This window comes from Carettochelys insculpta, chromosome 1 (assembly GCF_033958435.1).
Source record: "Carettochelys insculpta isolate YL-2023 chromosome 1, ASM3395843v1, whole genome shotgun sequence".
Taxonomy (NCBI): domain Eukaryota; kingdom Metazoa; phylum Chordata; order Testudines; family Carettochelyidae; genus Carettochelys; species Carettochelys insculpta.
The window spans coordinates 128,545,875-128,568,421 of NC_134137.1; the positions used below are offsets into that span (position 1 = coordinate 128,545,875).

Consider the following 22,547-nt stretch of genomic DNA (forward strand, 5'->3'; position numbering starts at 1 on the left):
GGACTCTGTGGACAGCAAATGCACTTTGTCAACAGTTTGTCGAAAAAACCTGGCACATCTGCCGGCAGAGTTATACCTCTCCCTATTCAAGTATAATGCTCTCGCAACAGCTTCTGTCAACAAAACAGCTATGTAGACACTATGGAGCCTTTCTGTCGACAGACAGGGCTTCCAGTTCACCAAGCAGCCCTGTTTGCAGAGCTTCTGGTCAGCCATTCTGTTGAGAGAGGGCCAAGCAGTCTGGCTGCTCTCTGTTGGCAGAGTGGGTTGCTCTTTCAATTTGTTTTTATATGTAGATGTGATCTGTTGACAGAAGCTTTGCCAGGAAATCCCTTCTGACAGTGACTTCTGTCGACAGAGGCTTCTCGTGTGGATGTGACCAGAAAGCCTAAGACAGCTGCATTAAGTTATCCTGGAATTTTGCAATAGACCACCTACAAAGTGACTTTAGTATGAGTTAGATCAGATTCCTAACCACTATCATAAATTCTCACAATCTGTGTCTCATGCAATTTATTTTTTAAAACTTCAGTATCTTTGCTGAGGGGAGGAGAATCTGACTCTTGAGTTTTGAACCTGTGGTTTTGCAACACTGTGTATTGCACAAGCACTTTGTGGAGCCAACTATGGCCAAATCCACAAAAGGACTTAATCATTGCAACCTTGTGTTGTAATCTCGCTGCGTACCTAGGTACGTAACCACCCAGTGGAGTCCAGAAACCCTGACTTAGGCGTGTAGGTTCCACAAACTATTAATGAGGAGAGAGAGAGAGAGAGGTGCCTAAGAATGGGATGCACAAAAGCCAATGCATATATCAGGAGGTTGCCTACACAGACAGTAGCAGATGCCAAGGAGACAGGTATATCCTCAGCCCTGGCCCATTCAGGGACCTAGGTGCTCAATTCAGGTTGGAGGTAAGTGTCTGATTCTGTTGGGAGCCACAGCTGGGAACCATTCATTGGAAGCCATGCCCATAAGCTGGGTATTTTTTGCTATAACAGCAACTGGCTAACTACACACAAGGTGGCCAGAGGCGAATGAGTGGCTTCTAACCTCAGCCCTTTAACCATAAGGTGGAAAGGAGGACTTGAACGTGGTTCTCCTATATCTGGGAGAACTCCCTAATCACTGGGATGGCTGGAGCTAAAACAATTCATTTTCTTCTTGCCATGGCTCTGGCTGGATGAGGCCTTTTCCATCCGTTAACCATGACCCAGTGTTATTTATGGGCTTTAGAAGGAAATGTATCAAATCTGAAAGAAGGTCATCACTGTGTGGTGCTGGCAGACCATGTGCCAAGGCCTCACTGAATACTGACAAATGAGCGTCTGGTGGGTTATTATTGTTAAAGTTGACATTAGAGTTTGTGACATTGGTCCAGATTGTGTCCTGAGTAATGAACAGGTGCATCTCCCTTCAGTTCTCCAACCTGTAATGACTTTTACATTGCTTTTCTATCAGAGCAACGACTCCTGGTCTGCTCGCCTGCAGCCACCACTTGTATGGCAAGATTGCTACAGACATACACACTGGAATTACATTGCAGAATACCAGCAGATTCACAGACCAAGACTTTCTCCTACATTTTGTACTGCCCAGGACTCTCCTGGACAATACACACTCATATCAAATCCATCATTTTATTTACAGAAAACGACATGCACAGATCCTGTTACCCCAAACGCAGCTTCTCAAACACTTCAGTCCAAACATATTGGTCTAAATAAAACAAGAAAGATAAATTTTAAGCAATTACAAGTAATGAAGCATAAGTCAGAATTGGTTGCAAGAAAATAAAAATAAGAGCTAATGTCTCACTTAAAAAGCTAGAGTGAATTCCAAATAAAGTTCTCTCTCACCACACGTTCTAGCAGTTTTAAGGCAGGTCTACACCAGACCCTACAGTCAATCATAGATATGCAATTCCATCTATGGCAATTGCGCAGCTGGAATCAACGTATCTACGATTGACTTATCTGGCCATCCTCACTGAGGGACGCTGACGGGAGAAACTCTCCCATCAACCTGCCTTACACCTCACAAGAATGAGGAGTACAAGGAGTACAAGTACTGTTGATCCGTGATAGTTCAATTTTTGTGCCCCCCCACCCCCCCCGCCACCAGGCATGTAAAATCAAACCTCAGAAGTAAGAGTAGCTGTACCCTTGCTGTCTAAATCTTTCAGTCAGGATCCTTTTTTTGAGTCAAGCTGTTGCCTTTGCTTTTCACGTGTTGTGGAAGAGGAAGAACTTGTGCTATCTCCTCTTTACTTTTATAGTTCTTTCTCTTCTTTGGGAATACTCTCCAGCTGAGATTCAGGAGACATAAAGTCTGTGTGGGCACAATCCTAGCTGTTTCTTTGTCAAGATGTACATGTTCGCTCACATCTTCTTTTCTGCCAGAGAATGGCCACTTAACTTTTTGATAGTCCATTTGATGCTGCTGACACCTGACTGAGGCAATGGCTAACCTTTTATCTCTGGTGAACAGGTTTCTGACTCTTCTTCGGACTCAGAACAAATATTTAGTTGTATAATACATTAGAATTCTATAACCTTACATGCTATGTTACCAAACATATTTTCCCAGGACAATAATGTCCAGTAAATGAGTTTTCAAATGATGCCTCACAAGGCATGCTTTGTACAAAAATTATCATAGTCCATAAAGTACAGACTGTTAATGTTATAAAACTTTATAGAACCCTGGGTGCGTGGTCTACGTATTTATCTACTTATAATAGAGATATCCCATTTTATAAAGATATTGAGTGTTTTCATTATAAACCTCTAATTGTGTAACTTGCCAAACAGGAAAACAAGCATTAATTAAGGCAATGTGCATTTCTCACAACAAGATGGTTCACTGAAAGCACATGAGGCATCATATCTCATGAAAGGACAGAATCGTTGTTGATTGGCTTCCTCTCTCCCTCCAGGAAGAGGTTATCTGTGCATGAACTCCTTCCATCAGCTTGAATTCTGGGATAAAGTCCCTGACCAGGAGAAACTAGGATCTTTTACGCTGTCAGGACTGCAAAGGGCAAAGATTCCTAAATATAGACAAAAGATCTCTGTGCACCTTAGGATACATCAGCCCTAAAGGATGCATAGAGCTACTAGTTATATTATCTTCTGAAATCGAAGACTGTAACTCATATCCAGGGCCCTAACAAGTTCATGGTCCATTTTGGTCAATAGCCCGATTGCAGGATTTTTAAAGTTGTAAGTGTAATGATTTCGGATACTTACATCTGAAATTTCATGGTCTTGTAATTGTAGGGGACCTGATCCCAAATGGGGGTTTTGTGTGTGTGCATTTCTGTGTGTGGTGGGGGTGGGAGTTACAAGGTTATTGCAGGAGGGGTTACAGTACAGCTACTCTTACTTCTGTGCTGCTGCTGTTGGTGGCAGTGCTGCCTTCACAACTTGGCCACGGGGGGGTGGGGGGTGGGGGTGGAGAGGGGGGTGGGGAGGGGCCCACAGCTGCCAGCCAGGCATCTAGCTCTAAAGACAGAGCCACAGCCAGCAGCAGTGCAGAAGTAAGAATTCCATGGTATGTCATTCTCACCCCTATTTCTGCACTGCAGCTGGGGCCTGCTGCCATCAGAGCTGGGCAGTACAGAAGTGACGGTGACAATATCATGACACACGCACACCCAATAACACTGTGACCTCCCCCGCAAGTCCTTTTTGAGGCAGGTCTCCCCCATGCCGGTAGATGCTGATACACCAGTTTTGGCTTTTGCCCTGAGCCTGGCACTCACAGGAGTGAGTATGGGAGACAGGTAAACCCCTGGCCCGGCCCACCCCTTCTGCCTGAGGCCCTGCCGTCCTTCACCCTTCGGTCCCAAGCCCAGATCCCCTCTGCAGTGCCACATGCACACGGCCCTCCAGACCACCAGGAGGACTATCAGCAAGTTAAGTGTGCCCCCACCCCCTGCCAAAACCCAGTGCACTGGGAGGCTGGTATGTGCACTGCCCCTCCCAGCACCGATGTACCGGGCAGGCAATGCATACAGAACCCAGCCCCAGCTCCAGTGCAGCCCAAGTTCCCAGAGCTCCCCTGTGCCGGGCTGTTCCAGCAACCCTAAATCCCAGCTGTCCCAGCTCCAGCCCCAGAAGGCGTCCCTTCCCGGAACAGGAGCAACTTGCCTGAGCTGGGCTAACTAGCAGCAGGAGAGAACCTCTGGGCAGGTTTATTATCTTCTAGCCAGTTTTTAGCCAATGCTGATTTGTCAAAAAGATGTTCTCAGGTTTAAAAGTCACATAATTTCCTTGTGTTCAGATAACTGTAAACTGATTTTGCTTTAAACACTTGAAACTTGCCATGGATGGTAAAGTAAACTCTTTCGTATCCAACAGCCCCAGAACCAGGAGGTTGCTGGATAGTCAAATATTCTGGATAATAGAGAGGTATACCCAGCAATGCATAACGCTAAAGGAAAAGAAGATTAGATATTAAGGAACAATCAAAAATGTATGCAGAATTCTTTATTTACCAACAACAGTAGTACTGTACACTGCAAACTTATACTGTATTTGCTGTATTTATCTGTATTTACTTTTACTACATAGCACTTATGCAAAATGTAACTAAAATTTACCTGTGGTTAAAATGCTAGTTGTTTGATTGTTCCCGATAATAGAATGCTGGATATGAAAGAGTTTTCTGTATATTATCCAACCATTGCCATGTTTTCAGGAATTTGCTTTGAAATACTAAGGATAGTATAGGGCATATATGTCCTTATACAAACACATGGCCAAAAGTAATTCTGTGAACATTGCTATCTTAGGGACCCAATGACCCATGTGGACAATTCTATTGATGAATTGAGAGTCAGGCATATATTTAAGCATCAAGTTGAATTGGGCTTTGGTAATTTAAAAGAAGGTGGATATTAATTAGGAAGGTTGATGAACCTCCTCAGTTCTTGCATAGCAGTTGGCAAAATGCTCTGGTTAATGGTATGACGAAGACAAATAATGATATTGCAGACTTACAGGATTATCCTTGGATTTATAAATTGAGTGAACAGTGAGCTGCAGTTGAAAGGATAGCAGCTGGATTCTTGAAAACAGATGGCCTTCTCTAACTCGGCTGGATCTTATCTAATCTTTAAAAAGCTAAGTAGGCTTGGGTCTGAAATATTCACCTGAGAATAGCTGATGCTCTAGGATTGTTGCTTTTCTGTCATAGCAGTAGCTGTTCATTGTGAGGTATAAGACTTAATAATTTTTGCAGAAATAATTTGTGTGTATTTCATGTCCTTTCTGGTGGCTTGTTGGTAGCAGTTTTGCTGTGTTATGAAGGTGACAAGTTTGATTCCTGCTTCAGGTACCTTTTTACATATGGCTTCGTGACCCAGAGAGACAAACCGTTACCTTAGCTATAAAATGCCATCTGCTAAAAATGTCAGTCATGGTTTGTGTTTGGATGAAGGAAATGTTCAAATTTACAAAAGATACAACAACAACAGTATTTGTCTTGTGAATCATGCTGCAGCCACAATTTTGTTGCCTAAAAAATCCTTTGGGTAACTGCATTTCTGATTGCATTTTTCCCCTGATTTTTATTGGCTATTTTGTGTATTCAGTTTTCTTTTAAAATTCCTCTGTGCATTACAGTGTGCTCTGTCTGTTAGTCTACAGCACATGCATGTGCTCTTACAGTTCACATCTGTATAGCTCATACGAGGGTCAGCACAGCAGTCGTACTTCTCAGCATGTGCGCAGCGTAACTCAGGAGGCACGTGACCAAGATTCATCACTGACTTTAGTCTACCGGTTGGAGTGTTAGCTTCCCTGGCCTGGGATAGGTACAGATTGGCGTACAATTTGAATGCTGATCCATATTCTGCAGCAGTTGCACTGAAGTTGCATGTTGCCATGACAGACTGCGGGTTTGCGAGCTGGGTACTCGGTTATTTTCATATACAGTCAGAGCAGCCTACCTCAGGCTTGTTTTCCTTCCTCACACTTAATCCTTGCTGCACAAATTCTATACTGAGGGCTCTTGACACAGGAAGCCTGCAGAAGCTGCCCTTTAAAATGTGATCAACAGGAATCCTGGAAACCCCTTTGCGTTAGAAAAGTGTGGAATTTTTATTTTTACAGAGAATTTTTAGATTTTACATTTTGCGAAAAAATAAAAATATTAACTACATGTCACTGAAAGCACTATCAAAACAAAATGCAGTCAAGTAGCACTTTAAAGACTAGCAAAATAGTTTATTAGGTGATGAGCTTTCATGGGACAGACCCACTTCTTCAGACCACAGCCAGACCAGAAGAGACAATATTTAAGGCACAGAGAACCAAAAACAGTAAGCAAGGGGGACAAATCAGAGAGTGGAGGGGTGGAGGCAAAGGTCAAGAATTAGATTGAGCCAAGTATGCAGACGAGCCCCCATAGTGACTCAGAAAGTTCCCATCACGATTTAAACCATGTGTTAATGTGCCAAATTTGAATATAAAAGCACTAGTGTCACTGCTTCCAAGAGGCGTCCCACAAAGCCCTGCTGTGATTGTTGTGGTAGCTTTCCCCATTTAAAAGCTCTTCAGCCAATGCTGCTCAACCCATAACCACACAGCAATACCATCCCACCAGTCTGCTTGTTTCCTGGGACCAGAATTGGTGCTCTACCACATCCAACTGCTGTGCAACTGCCAGGTGCCACCAGAAATTGTTTTGTTCTTAGGCCTCCAGGAAGGAGGCTTGAAGGACACCTCAAAGTTCCATGCAGCAGCTCCTGTCTCAGCTGCAGAAACACTGCAGGGCAACGGACTAGGTGTTTGTAATGCTCACCACAAAAGCGTGCAACCGAGCAGGGCCCTGTGCTTCTCAGGCTATGGCGTAGATACGGCTTAGAACAAAAACTGTGGCTTGTTTCCCATTGATGTCTGGGGCGAGAGGGAGAAAACCGTGCTGCCCTTTTATGCCCTGATTCAGAGAAGTGCTTCAGCATGTGCATACCATAGCAAGCTGTCCCACTGAGGCAAAGCCATAGCCCATATAGCGCATCTTTCCTCTAAGTTATTTGCTATATGCTGGGGACTGCATCTGCACTCTCCCTCATGCTGCTTGGGCTTGGCCAGCCACAGTCCCCTGTATTTTAAACCTTCTGAAATTGGCAGGTGTGAAAGATTCTGGGTAGGTGCGATGGAAGGCAAAGAGACCACTTTGCTCTGCACCATGCTGTTGTGGACGCCTTTGGGGATGGAGCCACATGGGTTCTGCTGTGGATGTGAGCCGCCTGCTTCCTGGGTGGCTCCTTTTCTGCCACAGCACAGCAGGAGCTAGGAGAGGGGAGCTGTTAGGTGACTTCCATAGAAGCCTTTGTCTGAAAGCAACTGTAGTGTCTTTGATCCAAGTCTAAAGGTACGCAGAGAACCATAGCTGGAAGATAATTTTTTAATATGACTAGCTTCCTTTTTGTTTGGTCCTGAGCCATAATTTATCTGCCTATTTTCTGTACATTACAAATGGTGCTCCCAAAGCCACTGCTTGATAGAGTCGAATTGAAACCTCTCTGCCTCTTAGTGAAGATTCTCTCAGTGTCTCACCTGTCCAGGACATTTAAGCATAAATGCATCTTACTATTCTAAACAAGTGCGTTCAGTCCCGTGCCAGAACTCCATGCAGTGGAGTTCAGTTACAAGAGTTGATCTGGGCAGCGTTCCATGTGATCTGTAATAGCCTGTGGAATACCAATGGTATTCAGAGCAGCGGTGCCAGCTGACAAGTTTGGTCTGGTACACAATACTGGCAAGTTGGTTTTAGCCAGTACGGTGTACCAGAAAGACTCCCTGCTGGCCAGCCTAAGCCCCTCCACTGGTGGCTGCATCTCTGTCTGTGTGGCAGGGCTGGGATCATTACAGTAGCCAGAAAAGCTCCAGCACTCTGTGCCTTTCCCCACGGCCGTTCCCAGCAGGGAAAAGCACAGAACTCCCTGCTCCACCCCACCACGGCACTTCTTCGTGCAGTTAGCCCCACGGACTTCAATGGGACAAACTCATGTTAACCTATGCCATTTGGCATGAGTAAGTATCACATAGGTAGGCCCGATATGGATACATGCAATAAACATATTGGACGGCGGTTGTTTTACTGGGACGGAGTGCATTTGTTTTGAAACAGTATTTGAGAAATGCTGACTATCTGTGGAAGGGTAGCCTACAAATCCTATCCAGCACTGAAGCAACCAGTGACTCTTTCCCCTGCCGGTTACTGGCTTCTGCTGCAGAAGCTGGATGATCGGCTCTAGCAACTTGCTGGGAAGCTGGAGGGGAGGAGCCCTGGTCCTCATGGGCTAGATCCAGGCGACCACTGGCCAGATCTGGCCCATGAGTGCTGCCTGACAGCGGGAGGAAGCAGCTCTGCACACTGCTGTTTCCCCTCCTCCATGGCTGGAGAAACAGCAGCGCAGATGACTGCTCACCTGAGCTGTGTCTACATGTGCACGCTACTTCGAAGTAGCGGCACTAACTTCGAAATAGCGCCCGTCGCGGCTACACGCTTCGGGCGCTATTTCGAAGTTAACTTCGACGTTAGGCGGCGAGACGTCGAAGTCGCTAACCTCATGAGGGGATCGGAATAGCACCCTACTTCGACGTTCAACGTCGAAGTAGGGACCGTGTAGACGATCCGCGTCCTGCAACGTCGAAATTGCCGGGTCCTCCATGGCGGCCATCAGCTGGGGGGTTGAGAGATGCTCTCTCTCCAGCCCCTGCGGGGCTCTATGGTCACCGGGGGCAGCAGCCCTTAGCCCAGGGCTTCTGGATGCTGCTGCTGCTGCAGCTGGGGATCCATGTTGCAGGCACAGGGTCTGCAACCAGTTGTCGGCTCTGTGGATCTTGTGGTGTTTAGTGCAACTGTGTCTGGGAGGGGCCCTTTAAGGGAGCGGCTTGCTGTTGAGTCCGCCCTGTGACCCTGTCTGCAGCTGTGCCTGGCACCCTTATTTCGATGTGTGCTACTTTGGCGTGTAGACGTACCCTCGCAGCGCCTATTTCGATGTGGTGCTGCGCAACGTCGAAGTTGAACATCGACGTTGCCAGCCCTGGAGGACGTGTAGACGTTATTCATCGAAATAGTTGCTACATCGAAATAAGCTATTTCGATGTTGGCTTCACGTGTAGATGTAGCCCTGGAGTCTTTTACCCCTCTACTGCCATTGGCTGGAATCATGGCCAGTGGGAGTGGCAGGGGGTGGTGCCTGGGAGCAGTGGAACAGGGGTGCAGAGCCGTATGTGCCCTCAGGAAGCTGCACCAGGTAAGAACTCCCATCCCCCTCATGCACCCATCTACCACCCTGCTGCCACACCCTCAGCCTGCTCCTGCGCCTCACCTCCCACACAGATCCCACATCTCCATCCCACTTCTGCACCCCCGCTCCAGGCCCCTCCTGAACTGTCTCTCCTGCCCTGACCCTACACCGAACCCCTCATTTTTGACCCCACCCCAGAGCCTGGGGAGGCAGAAAATATAATAGCTTTGGGTCCCCAGAAAAGAGAATCTGGCCTGGGGGAAGCCCTGATCCTTTGTCTGTGCCACTTCCCATGTGGGCCTGGAGCACAGGAAGAATGAGGTGTCTCAGTCAGGGTCATGTCAGTGAGGTCTGGGTTTTGTTTGTTTTGTTTTGTTTGCGTCTTACTTTTGTGTGACCTCAGCTGATTTTTCTGTGGGTCAGTGGCCTCTCATCCAAAAAAGGTTCTCCACCCCGTCCTACAGTACGGAGAGCTGAGACACTCAAGTGAAAAAGCGCATTCCAGAAAGCATCCTCTGTCAGCTCCTTCCAGATTTCCACAACGCAGTATAGAATTTATTGGCACTTCTTCATTTCTTTCCATGGTGGCATAATAACTATTTCCTCTTCATGTCCTACATTTCCTTACAGGTTCAGAGCAAGCATTTTCAAAGTGATAAAGCAAAGTGAGAAGCAAAAAACAAACAAATAAAACCCAACCAGTGACGATGAATGACATACAAACACGTACACAGTAGATTGGCTCTTGTTAGCACTTATTTCCTTCTAGCCTGATCTTTAAAGCTGGAAACTAGCTGGGGGTTATAAGTGAGGCAAATGTACCAGAACAATGAATACCCAGTTTTGGAAATAAGGATATGACTGTTATAGCCAAATAATCATTAGAGTGTTTAATTACAGAAATTGAATTCCTCATGTACTGAACTACACCTGCCTGACATCTGGAAAATTGAACTAATCAATCACCTTAAAGGAACACTAACTTGAAACTCTCATTTCCATGTGACAGAGTTGCACCAACTGTTGTTACAAGTAGTCTCTAAGATTATTAGGCTGGAAAGAAAACAAAGACAACCATTTGTTTAATCAGTTTACTTTGTGCATTTGACAGTCCTCGGTATGGCATCAATTGCCCTGTTTTATTGTCAGTTACGTTGCTCCTATGCTGCCCTGGCAAGAGCTTGCATGCACTGGCTGCTCCAGGTTTTGCGAAGGGACGTTTATTAGCCATAGTATATGCAAAGGGAAAAGTGAACTGGCACAAGGCAATAGTAAATTCTGAAATGAGCCCAAGCATGTTTGGTGTAGTTGGTGGGCCTCCCAAATGACCTTTAAGAAAGCAGCTGGAGGACAGAAAGACCCTATATTGTTACTTTTAAAGACTGATTTTTAATGTGAGGACATGCAGTTTCCTGTGTGCGCCATCAGAAAAAAAAAATATATATACACATATATATTTAAAATTCAGTTTCAAAATACTCCAGATGCCATGTGTTCCTTTAAGATTGCTAAAGCTTATCTGTTTTGAACAAGAAGCACAACAAATTTCCGACTCTGACCCACCTTGAGGAATACGCTGGAGCAAAAAGTTGATCTAAATATGTGACAACTTTGTCCATCAAAATAGAAGTGTTTAACAGAGATATATCAATCTTGATGCAAACTTAAGAGAGAAGACTTCTTAGGCCTACATGGAAAATTGGCTAATAGCCTTATGGTTAGGGTTTTCTTCCGTGATACGTAAGGTCTAAGTTTAAGACCCTGCTCTCGCTGATTTGGATTGAAACTTAAAGATTAACAACTTTATTTATTAGGTAACGAGCTTCCATGGGTATGGCTCACTTCTTCCAATTCTCCTGTGTTACCCACAAAAGCTCATTACCTAATAAATAAAATTGTCAGTGTTTTAAGGTGCTACAGGGCTGCTTGGAGGTTTGAGAGTTATTTTTTATGAAGCTACAGACTAACACAGCTTCTTTCTGGGACTTGAAACTGGATCTATCATGACTGCCAGACTACGGAGTCAGTTTCTTTGTCAGCCTCTCCTTCTGCACAAATAATTAAATACTCAGTGGGCCAGAGGCTTGTCTGGGATATTTTTCATGCTTTGTGGCTTGAGGAGAAAAGTCTCGATTTGTTTTTTTTTTCAATGCAGAATGAAAACAAATTTTGAAACATAAACTTTTCCTTTCCTTTCTTTTTTCCAGCCCTACCCAACAGACTTAGCCCTGGTTCATCCCGATCTTTGGATTCTATAACAATGGATGGAGTCGAAGGAGGCCACAGATTTCACAGACTCAAACCCTAACGTGTGGACCCTGTTGCAGCACCTACATGGAGCAGTTGCCTTGCCATGCACATCCACCCACATGAACACTTGCACATATGCCCACAAGTCAGTGCCAGCAGTATTACTAGCTTCCTACTAGGAAATTCAAGGCTGACTTTCACGCTAAAAGAGAGGTGAAAGTAGCTTTCACATTGTGTGCTCCTCCCTCAAATTTCTGCCAGTCCTTCACAAATGTTGTGATTGGTACTGTTCTCTGTTACCCACGCAGGAAAAGCATTGGGCATTGACAGCATTCTTCTGGGCTTCCATTAATACCTCTGCAGAGATGATGTGATTGGATGGCAGCACTGTTCACAGGAGTGATTGCCCCCAGTAAACTCTCAGCAGCTTGGTGATAATCAAAGGTATCCATCAGGCTGGCTGGAGTGGGTGACAATCTTGAGTGCCTACCTTCTGACAAGCATCCTGCAGCACCTCAAAGATGAGACTAATTTATTAAGTTATGAACTTACGTGGGGAAGACCCACTTCTTCAGATGAAAGTTTGACCCATGAAAGCTCATTATCTAATAACATTTGTAATATCTAAGGTGCTACAGGACTGCTTGTGATTTGTGAAGCTACAGACTAATACAGGTAACACTCTGAGACTACTTACCTCAGGGCAGACTGTCGAAACTAGGACTGACACCACAAATTGGTGGTTTGGTTCATAATTAGATTTCATCAATCTTGTAAAAAAAAGTGTACTCCTGGATCACTGTAACAGTCTCTCTATTAAGTCATAGACAGGACTTAGACTGTCTCTTTAGACACTCCAGTCCCGTTTACCACTCTGACAAACTAGGGATAAAAGGTTATTTACAAAAATCACATCATATTCAAGTTCCTTCCAATCCCAAGACACCAGTCGCTTACCTTGGCTGTCTTGGTACCCTAGATCTAACATCAAACACAACCTGTAGCCAATCCTGTAATAAATTAATCTGAAGGTTTAATAACTAGGAAAAATAAATGTTTTATAAGTTTAAACATCAAACATATATACACAAATGAGTTATCTAAATCCTAAGAATGACAAAGTTGTAATCATATGTCAAGTTAAAGGGAAGTAGCTTCTGTGAATCACTGGCTTCAGTTTGATGATTTCTCTCACCCTGCAAGAGTTCAAAGAGCAAAGATGAAAAATCTTCACATCAGTTATTTTTATTTCCCTCTTCCAGCATTCAAAGTGAAGAGACAAGGCCCTCTGCACATACTTCTCCATGGGGGAGATAGGACCATCTATTGCAACATTGCCCGATGGCCCATCTGATTTTGATAGTTCTTCTGGATGGCGCAAGAGCAAGGGACACACACTGCTATTCCCACACCTGGGTTTACAGGTTCAGAACAAACATTTTCAAAGTGATAAAGCAAAAATATCATATTTTTCTATAGCATGGAATGCAGCCATTACAAGTGGGATTAACGCACCAGCAACTTATGAGCATTCCCTTCACTCTAAACACTAAACACATTCTTATAAAGCTAAAGTTAATCTGAGCAAAGCCAACGTACAGGTGAACTAGTCTGGTTAGGGTTAGGGTAGTCTGAGTCTGTCAGTTCTTAGCTAATACTTGCAGTCTTGGCAAGAGATGGTGCCTTGTCTGACAGAGTCATAGTATTGACATTTTAAAACCTAGAAAGCCATCCAATTTCCACTCCACCCCCAAGTTACAACCTGTCTCTTCTCTGTTCAACATACAAATTACTGGAACAGATAATCCTGGCGAAGCTGACACCCCATCTCCTCCAGCCTGGAGACAAGAACAGACAGATTTCCAAGCAGGCCAAAGCTGTTGTGACCAAGTGCATGCATTGACTACACTTCTTGAGGCCAGCTTCCCATGGCAGCTTAAAATTGCTGCAGATTTCATCAACTTGTCATCAATGAATGAAGCAGCACAGCAAATAAAGACACAGAACTACAATTACAGTTTCAATTAACTAACAATATAATAATTCGCTTAATACTAAACATCTAGTATGCCTGGCCTGGCAGAAATTAAATGGGTAGGAAGAACTCACTCAAACTGCAGGCATCCAGCTTTATTTACAGTTGAAACCCATAGTCTCTAGGATGTTAAATACAGACAGATTTTGCCTCACAGTGACTTTTCTAAAATCCCTCTCTTCTTCATCTCCAGAGCAGCCCTCCCACTCTGTCACCTAGGCTATGTCTACACTAGCCCCAGAACTTTGAAAGGGGCATGATAAAGAACCTAATTGAAATATGCTAATGAGATGCTGCTATGAATATGCAGAGCCTCATTAGCATTATGGCAGCTGTGGCACTTTGAAAGTGCCACTTTCAATCGCACATGGCTTGTCTACATGGGGTCCTTTTCAAAGGACCCCGCACACTTTGAAATCCCCTTATTCGTATTTGGTTATAGGAATAATGGGATTTCAAAGTGTGCAGGGTCCTTTCAAAAAGGACCCCGTGTAGAGGAGCTGCACACGATCGAAAGTGGCACTTTCAAAGTGCTGTGGCCGCCATTATGCTAATGAAGCGCTGCATATTCATGGCAGTTCCTCATTAGCATCTTTCAGTTAGATTCATTATCATGCCCCTTTTGAAATTCTGAGGCTAGTGCAGGCAAAGTCCTAATGGTTGTGGATTTTGGGGAGCCTTGTGTGATGAAGGGCTGCTTCTGGTGAGGTACTCTCTGCTACCTCCTTCTGAGGTGCAGTGTCTCCTCAGGCAGGAAAGACAACCGTGTAGGTCAGTGTTTCTCAACTGATGTTCTGCAGGAGTGAAAACAAGAGCTGTGCAGTCAGGAGTCAGCAACCTGCGCCTCTGGAGCCACATGCAGTTTAAGGAATCATTTGAGTCTCTGATGCTGCTGCTAACTCCTCTGTGACTCACTGGCCCACTGCCGCTGGTAGGGGAGTCAGACGGGTCCAGTGTTGTTCTGCGTCAGGCCCTTGGGACTAGAGTCAGAGGAGCAGAGGGTGGTTCGTCTGCCATATTAGATGAGGTATTTGGGCAGGTTTGGGGCTGAGAAGGGTTTTGCCTGGAGAAGGGGGAGGCAGGTTTGTGGGATGGGGGTAAAACTTGGGGATGGGGGCCAGATTTGGGGGATCGGGGGGTGCAGCCTGGGAATGGAGTTCTGCAAAATTCTTTCGTGTTGAAAAGGGTTCTGTGGCCAAACACAATTGGGAAACTGCTGTAGGGTACTGGTGCTGGGCTACTGCAGCGGCTTCCCATTGGCTAGGTGCCAGAAGCAGCCACTGCATGGGACAACCCTGGAACCCAGGGTGGGCTGCTGCTGCAATGGTGGTCTTTCAAGCAGCCTTTCATTTGCCAGGTTCTGCCAGAGCTGTTACTGCTGTTCGTGGGTGCCTTCTTTCTTTCTTTCTTTCTTTTTCTCTTTCAGGAGCCCGCATTCCTCAACTTACTTGCTAGTCCCTGTCTGTATGGAGCTTTAGTCTCACAGCTGTGGCCTTTATATACTGTTTGGCTGAGCCTAGGTGGCCAATCAGTCTTCAACTTTTCAATGACCTCACAGCGTAGTCACTTACCTGCAGGTGATAGAAGCCCCATTTGCTTCAGTGGGCTCCAATATATCCTTATGGAATTTTGCTGAATCATCCTCATGCAGCATCTCCTTCTATTGTATATTATGAGTTTCTTCAGGGGTTTTCTTGGCTGACCTTTAGATGAACTCTATCCACTTTCTGTCTAAGAGGGCAATGTATTTCTGCAGGCTACAGTGTATTTCTATGGAGTTTTGATTAGTAATCTTCCATAGGAAGTGGAATGTACCATTGCATCACAAGAAGATTACTATATCATATGCAAGGAACTCCTCCTATGAGCTCTAGAGGTGGAGTCTCCCATTCTATGAAATCACCTTGTAACAATCTTTACTGGATTTTCTATTTCAACTGTTATTAATTTTTTATTTAATTAAAGCCTAATTCTTAAAATTAATTAATGGTCTTAGGGTCCTGGCACTACCACCATTCCATTTCTGTTCAATTACATCAATTCAGCAGACTTTTAAACTCCTTCTGTGGTTTTTCTATAGATTTCTAGTTCAGAGCACAGTAAGGTATTTCAGGCTACCGAGGCAAAAATCACTCCCTGGCTCCATGCTACTCCCAGAAGTGGCTTGCACATTTCTGTGGCCTGTCAGGACTGGCAGGTGGCATGTTGCCCATGCCCACAGGCACCACCCCCACAGCTCCCATTGGCCATGATTCCCAGCCAATGGGAGCTGTGGAATCAGTGCTCGGAAAGGAGGCAGTGTGAAGAGACACTCCCACCTCTAGGGCTCGCAGACACAGGAATGTGCCAGCTACTTTCAGGAGTGGTACAGTGCCAGGACAAGCATGGAGCCAGCCTGAGCTGCACTGTGCCACCAAACTTTTAGGGGACTAAAATTTCCCAGTTTAGCTGCAGAAGCTTCCCAGGCTACATGTACACTTGAGAGCTTTGTGGATGAAAACTGGGGGTTTGTCAACAAAATGTGTTTTGTTGACAGAAACAGTTGACCAAAAAATCTGTGTAGACACTCTGGGGGCCCTTTTGTCGACAGAGTGGATAAAAAGATTGATACGCTTTTATGTGTAGACGTGATCTGTTGACAGAAGTTTTGTCAGAAGATTTCATCCAGCAGTAATTCCTGCAGACAGATACTTCTAGTGTAGACATAGCCCTGGAGATTAAGGCTGATTCTGAAGGACTCCTTTTGAAACCAGGGGTTTGGCAACCCTAGGCTATCACCTGTGATCCTAACCTCTGCTACCTTGTAGTCACTGTTCCTCATAGTCTTACCTATCAACATCTGAAGAAGGTGAGCTGCAAAATGAAGCATTGCATCAATGTAATCCAAATGCCAGCATGTTCTAGCTAGGGATGTGATGTTCAAATGCTGGGAATGGCAACACTGGCTTTAATTCGGCTGAGTACTGTTCACCTGTTTGGGGAAGAAACTTGCATTTGGACCTAGTTGATATCCAGCTAAATGCACTCGTGAAACTTGTAAATGACATTCTGAAGCCCCCTCTACTCCTGGACTTCTACACTTCAAAAACATCCTTCTTCCAGCCATCCAGTGAGAGATGGCTATGGTGTGTGAGTAGAAAGAAGCTCTCACCAGTTGGAAGTTTCCACAATGTTACAACCTTAAGAACATAAGAACATAAGAACCTTGCTGTCACACCTCATGTTTACCTCTTAGTCCTCCCAGATTTTGAGTAGTTGGAGCTCTTCTGTTGTCCTGCTTCAACCAGGATCTGATAGATGGGCAAGTTCTCATGGAAACAAGCATCTCATAAATTCTCTCTCCATCAAACCACATCAGGTGTGTCTACACTAGAAACTAACTTCGAAGTTAGGCACTATTCTAAATAGCCACCAGAGAGTCTACACATGTTTTCCCTTACTTTGAAGTTAACTTTGAAGTAAAGGAGCCCAACTTCAAAGTCCTTACTCCATTCCTGGGAATGGAGTAGTGCCCTACTTCAAAGTTTAACTTCGAAGTAGGGTGTGTGTAGACACTCAACTTCAAACTAAGCAATTTCAAAGTTATTTTTGTAGTGTAGATATGGCCATCATTTCTTATTCTGCCAAAGACAGTGGACACACATCAACTGTATTAGGCTCTTATATGAATATGCACACATTTGATGAACAAATGCTGTCTCAATGATTTGCCAAAGTAAGAATGTGTAGACCTCCAAGCCATCATATGCATAGGGAAAAAGTGCCCTGTCTTTTTCCTTCTAGGAAGCATACCAAAGATTCACTCTGCATCTGCTGAAACCCTCAAATGGATTTCAAATTGTTCTATTAATTCGTAAATGTTATAGTCATATGGAAGGAAAAGGAAGTTATAAAAAGGGAAATAAATTTTGGGAAAATCATTTTCTATTAGCACCTTAACAGCTGTTCTGCTCTGGTAGTTTGTTTGGGTTTTTTGGTTTTTTGGTTTTTTTTCGTTTTTTGTTTTTTTATGGTATAGAATCCTGTTTTAAAAACTGGTTTACTTTAAAACTTGTTCATTTTCACCTCTGTGAAATTTGTAACCATAACCTTTCCCATGGACTTTGAGTTTGCTTACTTAGTAATACACACATGATATACAAACCTTATGATTGTGATAAGATGGTCTTCACAAAGCTTTTTTGTCAGCAAAGGAGATCAGTACATCTGGGTTTAGAGATTGTTTACAAAGTACTTGATCCAGCTTTCACTGAAGTTAGTGAGGGAAAACTCTTACTGAATTTCAAAAGGTACTCAATTTAAGACAAATTCAAATGTTGAAGAAAGTTCTTTCCAGAGCACTTAATTGAATGACTTCCCAGGTTTTCAAATAGTGACACTGGCAGTCAATTTATCTTCTTCTGACTTCAGTGGGATTAAGGTCTGAACTTAAAATTAAGCACATGCTTAAATGTTTTGTTCTCTAGACCCTAATTCTTTAAGGCCTATTTCTTTAAGGCCCTATATGGCTATAGTTACACTGACCTAAAATATCATCAGCAGTATGCAAATGAACAATCTCAAAAATGCAAATGGACTGTCATTTGCATAGTCACTTACCAGCAGAGGCTGCTGCCAAAAGACAAAAAAGCAGTGTAAATGTGGTTCTGCTGGTGAAACCCCTCCTTTTTCAGCAGCCTCTTATGCCTGATTTTTTCCAGGCATAAGAGGCTGCCAACAAAGGGGCCGGGGTTTCATCAGCAGAACCACATTTACACAGCTTTTCTTCTGCTTGCAGCAGCCTCTGCCAGCGAATGAATATGCAAATTAGTGGCAATTTGCATTTTAGAGACCACCCATTAGCACACTGCTGCTGGTAGTTCAGGCCAGTGTATCTGTAGCCTATATGTTTCAAGCTTGTGTTCAGGTGTGGCTTGATGACAATATACAGCAGTAAATCAATTTCTGGTTCAATTAAAAAGAGTAATTTTAAATTTAAAATACATCACCTTTACAAGATGGGCAAAGTGGTCTTTTTTATTTTGAAATGCTTAATATTTTGAATTGCTGTATGTTGCTGTCTCAAGTATTTTATTTAATATTTTATAGTGATCAACTTTTAAAATCATTTAATGCAATAGTAATGTTTCTTTGCTATTTAAGTGACTTAGCCACATGGGTATATGGTCTTATCAAAGTCTCATTATTATTCTGTCAGTTTCTCATTTGTATGCAAATCCACTTGTATGCAACCTATTCTTTGCAAATGGTACTAGCATACCAGAAAGCCTTTCTTTAATTATGAACATGTCTTGTGTGTACTGTATTTGTTACTGTATATGAACATTAACAAATACAGTATCTTATGTCATGTTCATGGATAGTGCTGGAAGTCATCCTGTGATTTGTCTCATGAATGCTGTGTTAGTCTCTGTCACCAAAAGGTAGCAGTAATTTATAAGATATCATTTTATATACACTATTCATAGGTTTCCTTCTTTTTGATTGCTCATCTCTTCCATAGTAATGTCCACGGCATTGGCATTTCTTCAGCTTCCCTCTCATTTTTCAATTTGAATATCCTTGACCATTGCCAAAAATGAATTTTATTACACACAAACAGAAAATGAGTATCTGCTGAAAACATTCCTTAGATTACCACTTTCATTTAGTAGTTTTTGGCAAACTATAAATAAAAGTCTGTTTCATTAAAGGTGTGGGCAATTCTGTCTTAATGGGCAGTTGTCCTAAGAATAGCACATACATGTGCTACAAAAGCAGCATTAATGTGTGCCTGTAGTCTGGCCATAAGCAACCCATGCACAGCCTTCTAGTGAAGATTATTCCTGCCAGGAGCATAAATAATCTTTGTGTGTGTGTTTTGTAAGGTTCATTGCTAGGTTAGGGTGTGCGTACACACGAATATACAGCTCATGCCAGCTGATTGATGGACCCTATTCCTAACACTCATCTGCATTGCCTCTCCCATGGAGTGGCCTCTCTGCAGCTTGTAGAAAGATTCAAGATTGGTCAAAGGGTACCTTCCCTGTAGTTCTGAGATGGGCATGATTTTTTTGGCAGCCTGTGCTATGTAGCCCCTTCTCTTCAGTATAAGGCTAATATTGTATGTTTTAGTGCATAAAAAGAGGCTGACTCTTTGCAAAGCAAAATGTAAAAATAGAAGCACCCTAGCAACTAGTTGAGAAAATGTAACAGGGAAGTAGCCGTGTTAGTCTGTATTCCAACAAAACAAACCAGCAGTCAAATAGCACTTTAAAGACTAACAAAATAATTTATTCGGTGATGAGCTTTCGTGGGCCACTTCTTCAGATCTATATAATTTCCAGTCTAGACCAGATATACAGCACGGAGGTCCAAAAGGATTGGAAATTATATAGCTATGAAGAAGCGGGTTTGTCCCACAAAAGCCCATCACCTAATAGTTCAGAAAATGTTCAACTACAGCTTTTCAAAAAAATTAAAGAGAAAGATGTATAAATGTTGCAGTTTCTCATTGGTGACATTTCCAAGTAAAAAAAAAAAACAGTTTTGATTATCTCAGGAAAAATGTAACAACATATACAATAGGCTGGTTGGTGAAGATGTACAAGTCCTTTTAGAATATATGCAATAGTGCTGCATTCCTATTGTGTGTGCATACATAACTATTATGGGCAGTGATGTATGCCTCTGTATATGCATGAGAGAAAACCACCCATGTACAAAATCAACATCTATCAGAAATACTTTTCAATAGGTACTATAGAGAAAATATAGTGAATTCAAAACAACCAAACTTCTGCAATTAGTAATAAAGCTGACAATTTAATTTATGACTTTTTCTGCTTCATTCCAATGACAGATTGATCTTTATGCAAAAATTAGCAAGGTTTAAATTGGTATCATATGGCTCTTAATTCAGATGACAATATGTTAGCAATTAAATTCTGCTTAAGCTATCATCAGCGAGCAAACCACAGAATGCATTAAATAGCATGGCAATCAGGGAACCAGTAAAATACTTTGCAGCGTAAGTCTAAGGGCTGGCCAGTAAAATAGGTACCAGAAAAATAGTTTTTTCGCAGGGCAAATGAAACTATTACTAACTATTAATTTCCTCATGCTGTAGGTGTTCAGAAGGAATTCTTTTACCAACTATCCCTTTTGTCACTTCCCTTCAGCGACAGCACAGTAGAAATGGAGAGATGCATTATGAGAGAAATCCTGGAGAAGCCAGTGAGAGTTTTGCCCCTGGGATTTGAGTTTAAGGTTGGTTGTTTTAGTTTGTCTTTGGCTCGTCTCAGAAGGGTCATTTTTTTTATTACTTGGGGAATGAAGAGTCCTTTGTTGCTAGGCAAGAGATCTGATCCACTGTAGCAAATATTGTGTTCCTAACTTGATTTCCATTCCCCAATTCCTCCCCACTTTTTACAAATATGGAAGATTGCTCTGAAACAGTACAACCTACTCTCAAGGCTGTAGTAAGAAAACAGGTCTTTAGTCCATGTTTTGACCCCATCAGACTACTTGATTCATTGGGTGTGATCTCTTTAAACTCTCCAATGGCAGCATCTCCAAGGAAAGACTCATTTTAACTTCTGATAACTGCAGTGAAGTGAAAACCACAAGTACTCAAAAGTTTTGAGAGCCAGAAATTTACCTTGTAAGGAGAGAGATGCATGTCATAAAGCTGGAGGGGACCTCAAGTCTAGTGCCCCACCCTCTTGGCGGGACAAAGCACCATCCCCCTCTCCTTTTTAAGGAGCCTATTTGTCCCAGATCCCTAAATGGCCCCCTCAAGAGCTGAGCTCATAACCCAGGGTTTAGCAGGGCAATGCTCAAACCACTGAACTATTCTTCCCCCTATTAAGCCAGCTATTAGCTTGGTTTATTTAAACAAACATGAACATCATTAGTCTGACACACAGGAGCCGTGTCTACACGTGCACGCTACTTCGAAATAGCGCCCGTCACGGCTACATGCGCCGGGTGCTATTTCAAAGTTAACTTCGACGTTAGGCGGCGAGACGTCGAAGTCGCTAACCCCATGAGGGGATAGGAATAGCGCCCTACTTCGACGTTCAACGTTGAAGTAGGGACCGTGTAGACGATCCGCGTCCCGCAACTTCGAAATAGCGGGGTCCGCCATGGCGGCCATCAGCTGAGGGGTTGAGAGATGCTCTCTCTCCAGCCCCTGCGGGGCTCTATGGTCACCGTGGGCAGCAGCCCTTAGCCCAGGGCTTCTGGCTGCTGCTGCAGCTGGGGATCCATGCTGCAGGCACAGGGTCTGCAACCAGTTGTCGGCTCTGTGGATCTTGTGGTGTTTAGTGCAACTGTGTCTGGGAGGGGCCCTTTAAGGGAGCGGCTTGCTGTTGAGTCTGCCCTGTGACCCTGTCTGCAGCTGTGCCTGGCACCCTTATTTCGATGTGTGCTACTTTGGCGTGTAGACGTACCCTCGCAGCGCCTATTTCGATGTGGTGCTGCCCAACGTCGAAGTTGAACATCGACGTTGCCAGCCCTGGAGGACATGTAGACGTTACTCATCGAAATAGACTATTTCAATGTTGCTACATCGAAATAAGCTATTTCGATGTTGGCTTCACGTGTAGACGTAGCCAGGATGAAGTAAGCTGGGCTCATCTTAAATGGTCAACAGGAATGACTCTCTTTGTTTTAAATACAGTACTGAGGTGTTCCACAAAATAGTGTAGCGAAAACATTGGTGAACGTATAAGACTGCAATATTCCAGAAAAGCTACTGGAGTTTGAAATCTTATAATGGGGCAACTCATTATACTGCAAGAGTATGCAGTAACTCTTGGATAGCCCCTTCTTTTTGTACCATATAAAGTGAAATCATAAGCCAAAAATTCACTTTTTTAAAAAAGTAAAATTATAAAACTCTCTCAGATACAAATATCCCTCTTACTGTTGGTTACAGTGTAAACCAGGCATCTGCATCAATATAATAATTTACAAGGTATTTGCACACAACACATGGCATTCTTTAAGTA

The 22,547-nt window shown here is 43.5% G+C and overlaps 1 protein-coding gene across 3 annotated transcripts in view; it reads left to right on the forward strand.

The window, feature by feature from the left end:
* LONRF2 (LON peptidase N-terminal domain and ring finger 2) overlaps positions 1-22,547 on the forward strand; it is a 140,699-nt gene that overhangs the window by 106,019 nt on the left and 12,133 nt on the right. The window contains exons 13-14 of one of the 3 annotated variants that reach the window (XR_012645208.1): positions 11,477-11,664; positions 20,663-20,802. The exons of 1 other annotated variant lie outside the window; for it this stretch is intronic. The gene's annotated coding sequence lies outside the window, so the exon portion shown is untranslated. The remainder of the gene's footprint in view (positions 1-11,476; positions 11,665-20,662; positions 20,803-22,547) is intronic. One more of the 3 variants, XR_012645209.1, reaches the window with a different exon arrangement.